This window comes from Callospermophilus lateralis, unplaced genomic scaffold (genome assembly GCF_048772815.1).
Source record: "Callospermophilus lateralis isolate mCalLat2 unplaced genomic scaffold, mCalLat2.hap1 Scaffold_83, whole genome shotgun sequence".
Lineage (NCBI taxonomy): Eukaryota > Metazoa > Chordata > Mammalia > Rodentia > Sciuridae > Callospermophilus > Callospermophilus lateralis.
The window spans coordinates 6,609,592-6,620,624 of NW_027516368.1; the positions used below are offsets into that span (position 1 = coordinate 6,609,592).

An 11,033-nucleotide genomic window follows, 5' to 3' on the forward strand; every position below is an offset into this window, starting at 1 on the left:
TGGCTCCTTTAGATGAAAGAATCAGTCTGCCTCATTGGTCCTCAGGTGGAATCAACAGCCATTCTCTTTTCTGAACCTACTCAGTATGTTGTACAAACTTTTGTCATATTATATTGTTTCCTTACATATTTTTACCTAAGACTCCTGGAGCTTCTTTTTTTTAAAACTTTTATTGTTGGTTGTTCAAAACATTACATAGTTCTTGATATATCATAATTCACACTTTGATTCAAGTGGGTTATGAACTCCCATTTTTACCTTGTATACAGATTGCAGAATCACATCGGTTACACATCTATTGATTTACCTATTGCCATACTAGTGTCTGTTGTATTCTGCTGCCTTTCCTATCCTCTACTGGAGGGAATCATCCTATTCTCAGGCAGGCAGCACTGTGCCTGGAATATGGCAGGTGCACAGTGAATTCCTATGGAGAAAACCAATAAATGACACATGGTGAAGGAAGCTGGTCTGTGCACAGAAAGTAGGACTTTTGGGGCGGACTACAGTGGGATGAATTCAGATAGCAGAAGGTATTGAAATGCTAACAAACAGGCTAGATTCCAGGTGGAAAGAAAAGAGAGGTCACTTCAGACCCTAAGAAGGGAATGGTGTGATGTAAACAGCACTCTGGAAGACTCCTGTGTCATCATCCAGGGTAGAGGAGAAGACCAAGGGAGAGCCTGCCATCAAGGTGAGTGCTCCATCAACTATTTACTGCTGGTTGAACCTGCAGAAACTTAGGGAAACAGGCGTGTGAGAGAGAATGAAGAAATGGGCAGGGCTTCAAGGGACTGTTGGAGGAGACAAGAATGTCTAAGAGACTGATGGGAAATGCAGATGATGGAGCTCCAGAGCCACTGCGGGTAGTGGGACCAGGGCCAGCCAGGAAAAGTTAGAGGGGAAGCAGACCTGTAGGGGCACAAGGGACCAGCTTCAGTGTACCCAGTTACAGCGCTGTCCATGAGCAAGTGAGACTGGAGAATAAGGTGTCTCTGTGGCACGAACTGTTCTGTCTCCATCGCGCTCCCTCCCACTATGCACCACCCCCACCCTAGTTTAATTTCAGACAACAAAAACAAAATTACTCATAAAATCAATGGAAACAAACTACTTTTTTTGCCATAGAAAGGATTTCTCTTAATTATTTTTTTTTTTGAGTTTTGAATACTAAATCTTGTAACTTGATAAAATCCCTTAGAAGTCAACTAAGCATTAGGAGCTCACAGAGGGAATCTCAGAGCCCGTGTTTACAGGAGCTGTATGAGAAAGGGATATGCCCTGACTCCACCTCAGCTGGGGCAATGAGCACATGCTGCCCCTCTCTGGGGCAAAATGAATTCCTCCATATTTTCAAGAAAATAGGAGCTATTGAAAATGTTAATAAAAACTGGGTCTCTGGGTAGTCTCTCAACGTACAGTTTTGAATATGAATCTTAATATTTGTATAGGTTTCTTTCTTTCTTTCTAAAGTGCTTCCCATTCAGTTTTGAATATGAATCTTAATATTTGTTTAGATTTCTTTCTTTCTTTCTAAAGTGCTTCCCATTCATTTTTGTTCCTTTTGTACTTTCAAATTTTTAAAGGAGCTATGCAGGTATGTACTGTGGTATATGTAAGAAAGAACAGGTTCACGAATATGACATCTACTTACATTATAAAGAAGTGTAATTTTTATCCCTGCCCTTCTCTTTCTTATATAAGTTTTTAAAAAATTATGGTTAATTGAAAGACAAAACATAAACTGATGCTTAATAGAAAGTATAACATAAAATTAGAAATATATAAGAGGGAAGGCAAGAATAGAAGGTAGACTTCCATACCTGATTTTATAGATATGACTTTAGAACTATGGTGGTCACCCTTCTCCCAAGGTGGACAGTTTGCAAGACCCCTACTGAATACTTGAAATACTGGATAGTACTGAGCCCTATACATAACAGTGTTTTTTCATATATGCCCTACAGCCTTGACTCATGATAGCGAATTCATGTCTTTCCATGTTTTATGCTCTACTATCTACTTTACTTTACTACCCTTGTGCTTTGAGGCCATTATTAAATAAAAATAGAGTTACTTAAATAGAAGCACTTAGATATTGAGACAGGTGATCTGAGAATTGATTTTGCACAACAGCAGTCAGAATATATGGTGTGGATAGGCAGAACAATGTAGATATCCAAGTCCCAGGTGAGAGAGGGTAGGATGGCGCAAGACTTCATCATGCTATTCAGCAAGTTAAAATTCATGTACTATTTCTAAAATTTTCCATTTTGGACCATTGTTGAGATCATGGGTAACTGAAACCATGAAAAGGAAAACCACAGATAAGGAGAATTACTGTATTATTAAATGAAAAAATTTAAAAGGCAAAACAAATAGAGTAAACCTGTTTACCTTAGTTGGTGGTATACAAGGGTAATTGCAAATGATTTTAAAACATAGTAACTTGACTATTATTCTATGAAATAATCTACCTATGCAGTTCATTTCTCATTGGATTACCTACATAAAAACAATTGTATAACTAAAAAAAGAAACAAAGAAAAATCCTTCTGTTATTTTCATTAATCTCATACTGTCATTCTGAGGCTATTGCATGTGGAGTGTGGGATAAAGCACAGGAGCAAAATTTGGATACAATTTTCATCACGTACAAAGGAGATACTCTAAAATCAGCAATGTTAAGGAAAAGGTCTGTATTCTTAGATTTGAATTCAAACTACTAGTACAAATTTGTGTTTGCATTAGTATACTTGTATACTTTAAAAGAAATGATGTATTTCTATGATGTATTTTCTAATTCCGGGCCTGAAGTGGGAGAAACTTTAGATGAGTCTGGAACATCTCATCCTATCAGAAATGAAGCTACTAGAAATTGTAAGGAGTCATAAGGCAAAGTGAAGTCTTCCAATGGCCAAAACCAAACGAACAAAAACCCCCAAAACAACAACAAAAAGAAAGAAAACCCAAAAAGCACTGCAATAAAAACACACCTATAACTTTTGGAGAACATCAGGAAACCATTCATTGTTTTGAAAGAGAAAGAACCAAGTTTTTTTTTCTTGTCTTTTCTGTATAAATGAATCCTCAGGGTAACAAAATAATGAACAAAGTCAAGTTTTTCTTCATGAAAATATTCCAGATAATAAACTAAGAAAAAATGATAGGATATTGTTATTGTGCAATTCCTAATGAATTAGAGGATCTTGACGATGATTATTGGCAGCTATGGAAGAACATATCACTATCATGAAGTATCTTGCTTAAACAAAAAAATCTAAGCCTGATGAAGCTCTTGATCCAAGTTTCAGTTTACAGAAAACATGAGAGTAGACTATATTAAAGGACACCAGAGGAATGTAATAAGCAAATTGACTGGTGAAACTCTAAAGGACTAGTGGATTTGGCTTCTTCAACAAAATATCAAGGAGAGAGAGAAGGGTGACGAAAAGGAGAAGGGGAGGAAAGGAGAGAAGGGGGAGAAGAGAAGGAATTATGAGTCTAAAGAATGATAGGGCACTCAAGTCAGAAAAATAAATACTAATTGAATATTAGTGATATTAATAAAACTGATGAAATTTTGAGTGTGTGTGACCATGGTACTGTGATTAAGTTTTTAAAAAGTAGCCAGGTGCATTGGCACATGCCTGTCCTACTAACTCTATAGGCCAAGGCAGGAGGATCTCAAGTTCAAAGCCAGCCTCAGCAATGTATTGAGGTCCTAAGCAAATCAATGAGACGCTGTCTCTAAATAAAAGTATAAAGAAGGGTTGGGGATGTGACATAGTCATTAAGTGCCCCTGGGTTCAATCTCCAGTACCAAAAAAAAAAAAAAAAAGTATATACATACTTAATGTATGTATATATACCTCAATAAACACATACTGAAATAAGAATTTACATAATATATAGATAACTAATATATATTAACATGTATATGTAAATAAATATATATTGATATATTTAAAAAGGAAACAATATTATCTTGCATTCATTATGAAATAATCTGGGTTAGAAAAGGGAGAGAGAGGGAGATAGGGTGAAAGGAATGGCCAGGAGCTGGTAACTGTGGTACATGTTGGTTCAATTTCTCTACTTTTGTATATGTCTAAATTTTTCTTTAATAACACACATAAAAACATGACTTCTCCGTCCTTGAATACTCTCCCCTTTTCTTTCTCCAGATACCCAGGCAAGCTTCACTTCTTCCTTTAAGGCATTCCTTCATGGGCTTTCCTTCTAGACTTCTTACAGAGCCCTCATCTATGCCAACATCCACAAAAACAAACAAACAAATAAAACCTAAAACCCAAAATCACAGACTGTTTTTGTACTTTTAATTAAAGCAACCATGGGCCTTTCCCTTATCATCAAAGGGATCTTCACTGTAGAAGTTACACAAGAGCAAAATGACTATTCTCCTCACCCATAATTTGACTCAAACAAAAGAGAACCATAGTTAACATGTTGTTTATATGTTTTAGTCTTATTTCCAAGTAAATGTGTGTATATTTCAGTATCAGAAATGGGCTTTTACAGTAGACAGCTGCCTTGCAATCTGCCTTCTTCATTTCAGTTACAGGTATAGTGTGTATTTCAGTATCTCATTGAATATTACTTTAATGACTAATAATCACAGTGTGAAATGCATTATTATATCCATTTTTCTTCAAAACCAGGAAGTCAATTCCTTGAAGGCAGAAGTGATGTGAGTCTGTAATGCATTTTGTGTCCCAAGATTATAACAGAAGTCTCTTTCCTGATAAATGTTAAAGATCCTGTAAGCTCAATTGGTAATCTCTGACTGCACTAATCTTGTGGTTGTGTTTCTGCATCTTAGCTGACAAGGTCAATCTGAAGTTTGTGCATCCACTACAAAGTATCCTATTATAGATCTAACCCAGTTTCCATGAGCTCCTGGCAATTGAGTGTAAGAAAAAATTCAAGAGCAGAAATCTGCCGATCCAGTGACAGTGGTGGTTGTCACTGATTTCTCAACTATATAATTCTAAATACAAAAAAGAACAGCAACCTCTTGATCCAGATTCCTTCATGCTAGATCAGCAGCAAGGACAGAAATCAACAAAGTTGACAAGAGTTGGACATGTACTTTCGTAGAAAACCCAGTAAATTCTCTACCACTAGCAATTAGGCAGGCCCTTTGGCTTAGATCCTGCTAGAGATTTAGAGGAGCCCTGCGTCATGGGTGGTCATGGATTAGCCTTTGGATATGTGTTGTTTGGCATTTGAGAGGAAAACAATTTCCCTACTTATCCATCTAAAATAATACCAACATAAAAAGATGAAAGACAGGAACTGGAGTCGTAGCTTAGTGGCACAGCACTTGCCTAGTATGTGTGAGGCACTGGGTTCGATCTTCAGCACCACATAAAAATAAATAAATAAAACAAAGATATATTGTATTCATGCACAACTAAAAAAATATTAAAAAAAATAAAAGACATAGGACTTAAACGTTTCACACATTTGCTCAGCATTTCTATGGTTGAAATCTGATCTTTTTAATAGTCTTCACTCTGTTTTGCTTGACTACTCTGTAAATGTTTTTGTTAAACTGTTAAACTTCTTGTTTTTGTTAAATCCGATTGCACATTTTGGATTTAAAGTAGAATTTTCTTAGAATCATAAATCTAAATAGTAAAGAATATAATATTTGGCTTACTGATAATATTGACATTATAAAACAAAGATTTTTACATTATTCTTTAAAATGGGTTTAATGGAATATGACCATTTGGTCCACCATCCTCTATTTTTAAAGTACATGAACAAATTATTTATTTTTCAACTGTCGGAAATTTTCCATCATTCTTTAAATCATTTCAAATTATTATCTTTTTTTATTAGATACATTTCCCTTTCAAATACTTGAATACAAACAAATGGAAATTATTTTTAATTAACAGATCAATATTCCTTGATGGGAGGTGATTTAATCATTCCTCTTAGAAACTATTTTCCTGTATGGAAAGTAATGCCAATGTGTCTAATATTGTGGCCTTTAAATTACTCTAAATCTTAATATTAGAAAACCTGCAATTTACAATGTGCATGTTATTTCCTATCACACACAGAGTCATTTATTTCTGAAGGTTCTGAGAAACAGTGAAATCATTCATGGTACTGAAGTAATAAGATATTTAAAGCAAACCTTTTCCCTCTATATAAAATTAACATAAATGTGTAGTTTTTCAAAAGAGCCCAAAGTCCAGTATCTTGGGAGAGAGTGCATTATAACATAAGCATTTTTCATTATTTTTAGGCCTATTATGAAGTTTGGACTCCAGACCTTTCTGGATCTGTGAACACAAGGGAACAACTGTCACAGCATTGCTATCGACCTCTGAGGAACAGCTCATGTCATCACTCGGAAAAAGTGCTGGCGAAACATTTATCTAGATGAAAGACCTCAAGCAGTTAACCTTCTCAGCAGAGGCAATGCAACCAGGCAACAAGATAATGACCTCTATCCAAATGTGGAAGGTACAACAATTTAATACCTTGACAGGTCGACAAAAGATGATGGCAGCTCAGCAGGAAAACATTAGCCATGATAATGCAGGGTACTGTATGTGAAAAGAATGAATTATAAAGCACAATGCTATTTGGGCCGAGTAGGGATTTTTTTTTTAACCAACTTTATATTTAGGACGGTAGCCATGCCTAAAGCCTCCTTCCATTCTTTTCTACCTGAAGAATATCCTGATAAAAGTAAAGAGTCAGTGTGGATTAAATTGACAGCTTAAATACAAATGGAGTTTCCTAACTTACCCAGGAAATGCTGCACATCATTTCTGGCAGGCTTGTTACTATTTCAGAGTAGAAAGCCCTCGGCACTGACAAACTGGCTTAATCCACTAGACAACTGGTAATTCAAGTAAGTGTGTACATTACCAGTCTTACTGTGTGTGTTATTTTGTTTTATTTTTAAAGGGAGAAGGTACTTGATGCACTTTGGGATCCTTCAGATCTTTAGATGTAACTTATCTTTATGCCAATTCATTTAAAAAAATAATTTTAAAGTAGTAGTAGTATGATCATGGGTGTATGTTTATCCAAGGACGTTTCCTCTGTGACAGGGTTTCAGCCTGTGAGGTTTTCTCTACACATGGCAGGCAGCTGTCAGAACCAGTGTGAGGGGTGAAAGGGCAGCCCGGCTGCTCTGTTAAATCACGGGGTTTCATCAACATCTCAGAATTCCTGCCGAGTGGGAGCTGGGAGACCACAGATTACAGTACACTGGAGTGTGTATATTAGGTCACTCAGTGTCTATCAAAGCAATATCACGCCAGTGAGTTGTACAATAGATTTTACTGTGTTCTGTTCAAAGAAAATGTAAGGAAAGCGGACATATGTGTAGCAGACCACAACCGAACACTGAATTCTCCTTGTCTTAAATGGACGGATTTATTATCCACATGAAGAACAGGAGCAAAATAAATAGCTATGGAAAACATGTAAGGCTGGTGGTTTTATGCTGTTCTTGGAAATAACTGGTGAGCAGATGCATGATGCAGCAAATAGAGCCCAGGGCCCAGCAGTGGAGGGGAAGAGAGCCTGATCATGGCTATAGTCTCGGACCATGACCATGAACAGTCACTGCACCTCAGTCTCACAGAACTTCCATGTCCTCATTAATAAATTAGAAATAATATATGCCTCCTCTATCTCCACAGATGGGAAAATAAAAAATGAATTCCTAAATGAGAAGAGACTTTTAAAAGGTTGGAAGGAAAGCAGCGTGATGGTGTAATGGGTATAACTTGTGATACTTAAGGAATATTAAGAAATGAGAGTAACTTGTGTTAGTCGGAATTTGGTCCATGTATAAAAATAGAAAATCTCTCTTGTTTCAATACTTTGCTGTTTGATTTCTTTTTAGCAGATTACAGTTCACATTGCCCAAGGTATAATATAATCTTCAGCCAGACAATATGTATAAGGTGAATAACACCATGCCTGACAAGTGAAGTCAAATTTTAAAAAGTTGTAAGAATTTGTTTTGTATTTTAATTTTTTATCATAACTTCTGCAAAGGGCTCCTTGACTGTGATTAAATATATACCTGAATTTATATTAATAACAATGGCAAACAGTAATGAAATTATTACTATTCCCCAGGCACTGTTCTAATCAATTTACAAAAGTTAAATTAACTTACATAACCATATATAAAGTGGTTGCAGTTAGGCTAGATTATCATCTTACAAAAAATATAAGTCTTTGCATTATAATATCATTTTGGGTTAAATACATTTTCTAATTTTGTAAAATGTGAACAAGCCTTCAAAAAAATAATTTTGTTTTATGCCCTGTGGGGTAAATACTGCTCCTTTTCCATTTTTACTGGATGAGAACATTATGTCCCTAGAGGTTAAGTGATCTGCATAGCAAACAAGTGGTAGACCTAGGATTCACCCTCAGGAAGTCTGGCTCTTACCATATCAGATGGCTTTCTGCCATTACAAGTTTGAGGAAGACCTGTTATCTGAGGGCAATGTCATGGTATCCATTTGACTGATGTGGAATCCAAAAATGAGATACCAGATTTAGACATAATCAGTAACCTAGAAAATAGCTCAAACAAGCAAATGAGTAGTCAATGGAATGAGGTTAGATTCCAGCTCCGCGCGCCCTGCACTCCTGCTCCCCAGCGGGAGGCGCTCCAGCAGCGCGGGTGGCTTTCTCCGACAGTCCCCAGCGGCTGCCTAGGGCCAGAACAGCGGCAGCGGGCGCGGCGCCCCAGCCTGCGAGCGGAGCTCGCTGGCAGGGGTCCAGCGCGCGTTCCCTTCCCGCCCCCACCGCTTGCTGTGGCGCAGCAGGAATTTGGCCCGGACCCGTCTCTATTTGCGGCCCTTGACGCGCGGCGGCCGACAGTCCTTGGGTCACTTCTATTCTAGGGACACTGGGTCATCGCGCTCAGCCGGCCCCCTCCTCCAGGCCCTGAGGGTGTGTCCCCTGCACCGGGGCTCGCCGCGCCTATAAGGGGCCGAGCGGCTGGCAGGGACATGCAGCTCTACAGCAGCGTCTGCACTCACTACCCAGCTGGGGGACCGGGTCCCACGGCCGCAGCTCCTGCGCCGCCTGCCGCCGCCGCCCCGTTCAAGGTCTCCCTTCAACCCCCGGGACCTGCCAGTGCCGCGCCAGAGCCCGAGACCCGTGAGTGCCAGCCCGCTGCGGCCGCCCAGCCCCGGGAAGCTGCGGCCGCCCAGCCCCGGGAAGCCGCCGCCGCCCCCGCCGCCAAGATGCCCGCCTTCTCCTCCTGCTTTGAGATGGTGTCCGGAGCCGCCGCCCCCGCCTCAGCAGCCACCGCTGGCCCGGCGGGAGCGTCCTGCAAGCCGCCGCTACCGCCGCACTACACGTCCACGGCGCAGATCACCGTGCTGGCCCTGGGCGCCGACAGGCTCCTGCTACACAGGCCCGAACCGGGTTCCGGCGCCGCGGCCAGCGCCAACCCGCGCGGTCGCTGCCTCCTGCTGGCCCAGGCTCCCGGGGCCCCGGTGCCGCCGCGGCGGGGCTCTTCGGCCTGGCTCCTGGAGGAGCTGCTGAGGCACGACTGCCCCGAGCCCGCGGGGCTGGAAGCAGCCCAGGAGGGACCCGATAGATACTTCCGACTGAGCGAGCACCGCCAGGTCCTGGCCGCAGCCAAGTACCGAGGCTCTGCGCCGCCTCCGGGGAGCCCGGAGCCCAGCCCCAGCCCGTGGGGCGAGGAACACCGAGCGGAGAGGATTCCCCGGGGGTGGGAGAGAGGTGGCGACCGCAGCGACTCTCCCAGGGCCAACGCGGCATGAAGGCTGGACCTGGAGACTGAAGCTCCCCCTGCAAGGAGCAGCGAGGTGACCCAGAGTAGCGGAGCCGAGACGGTGGTGGTCTTCAGGTCGGATCCCAGAGATGAGAAGCTAGCCCTATATCTGGCCGAGGTGGAGAAGCAGGACAAGTACCTGCGACAGAGGAACAAGTACCGATTCCATATCATTCCCAACGGGAAGTGCCTCTACCCAGCTGTCAGCAAGACGGTGTACGGGGATCAGAGTCTACACCGGGAGCTGAGGGAGCAGACGGTGCACTACATTGCCGATCATCTCCAGCACTTTAGCCCTCTGATTGAGGGCGACGTCGGGGAGTTTATCATCGCTGCTGCTCAGGATGGGGCATGGGCCCGGTACCCGGAATTGCTGGCTATGGGGCACACAGTATCAACCATGATTCACTATTTGGGCCCAGAGGATTCTCCAAGGCCTAGTATTTGGCTCAGCTGTTTCAGCAATGGACACTATGATGCAGTTTTTGATCACTCCTATCCTAACCCAGATTATGACAATTGGTGCAAACAAACTCAAGTGCAAAGAAAACGCGATGAAGAACTTGCCAAATCCATGGCCATATCCCTATCCAAGATGTATATTGAACAAAATGCATGCTCTTGAAATGTCTGAAAACCTTACACCCTGGGGAAATTGCGTATATAACTTGTGTTTGGAAAATCACATGAACTCTAAATCAGGGTAACAGCACTTTTAAACTTCCTAGTAGATTTACTGTAGGTGTAAAGCCTTAATCATTTTTTGAATGTTTTCTCAGAGCTGAAGGTTGCTGGGCACCTAAATGATTTGTTTCATGATAGCTTTGGGTGATCTGCTATTTATAATTTGCTGTATAAAGTGAGCACTACTTAATTTGCAAGTTAATTTCTCACAGTGTAAATTTGTTCATTCCTGGTAGTCTATTTTCTATAAAAACGTATTTTTGCACAACATTTTTAAAAATGGTGTTACCTTCATCTATGATGTGTTCCATTTTGACAAACAGCTTTCAAGCATAAATCCAGAGAAATGCTTTATATAAAATGTATTACTGTGAAATGAGTTTGTGATTTAGTAGTTATTTTACGTTGTTGAAATGTGAATTTCACAATTCTTAGATATTTATTTCAAATATATATTGATGCATTCATGTTACCAGATGATTGGCCCATTCCATTTTGATGAAATAGATTTTTTAATTGTTAT

At 40.6% G+C, this 11,033-nt stretch overlaps 1 pseudogene; it reads left to right on the plus strand.

Moving 5' to 3' along the window:
• Window positions 1-9,032: 9,032 nt before the first annotated feature.
• On the plus strand, window positions 9,033-10,771 carry LOC143387645 (OTU domain-containing protein 1-like; annotated as a pseudogene).
• Window positions 10,772-11,033: the final 262 nt, after the last annotated feature.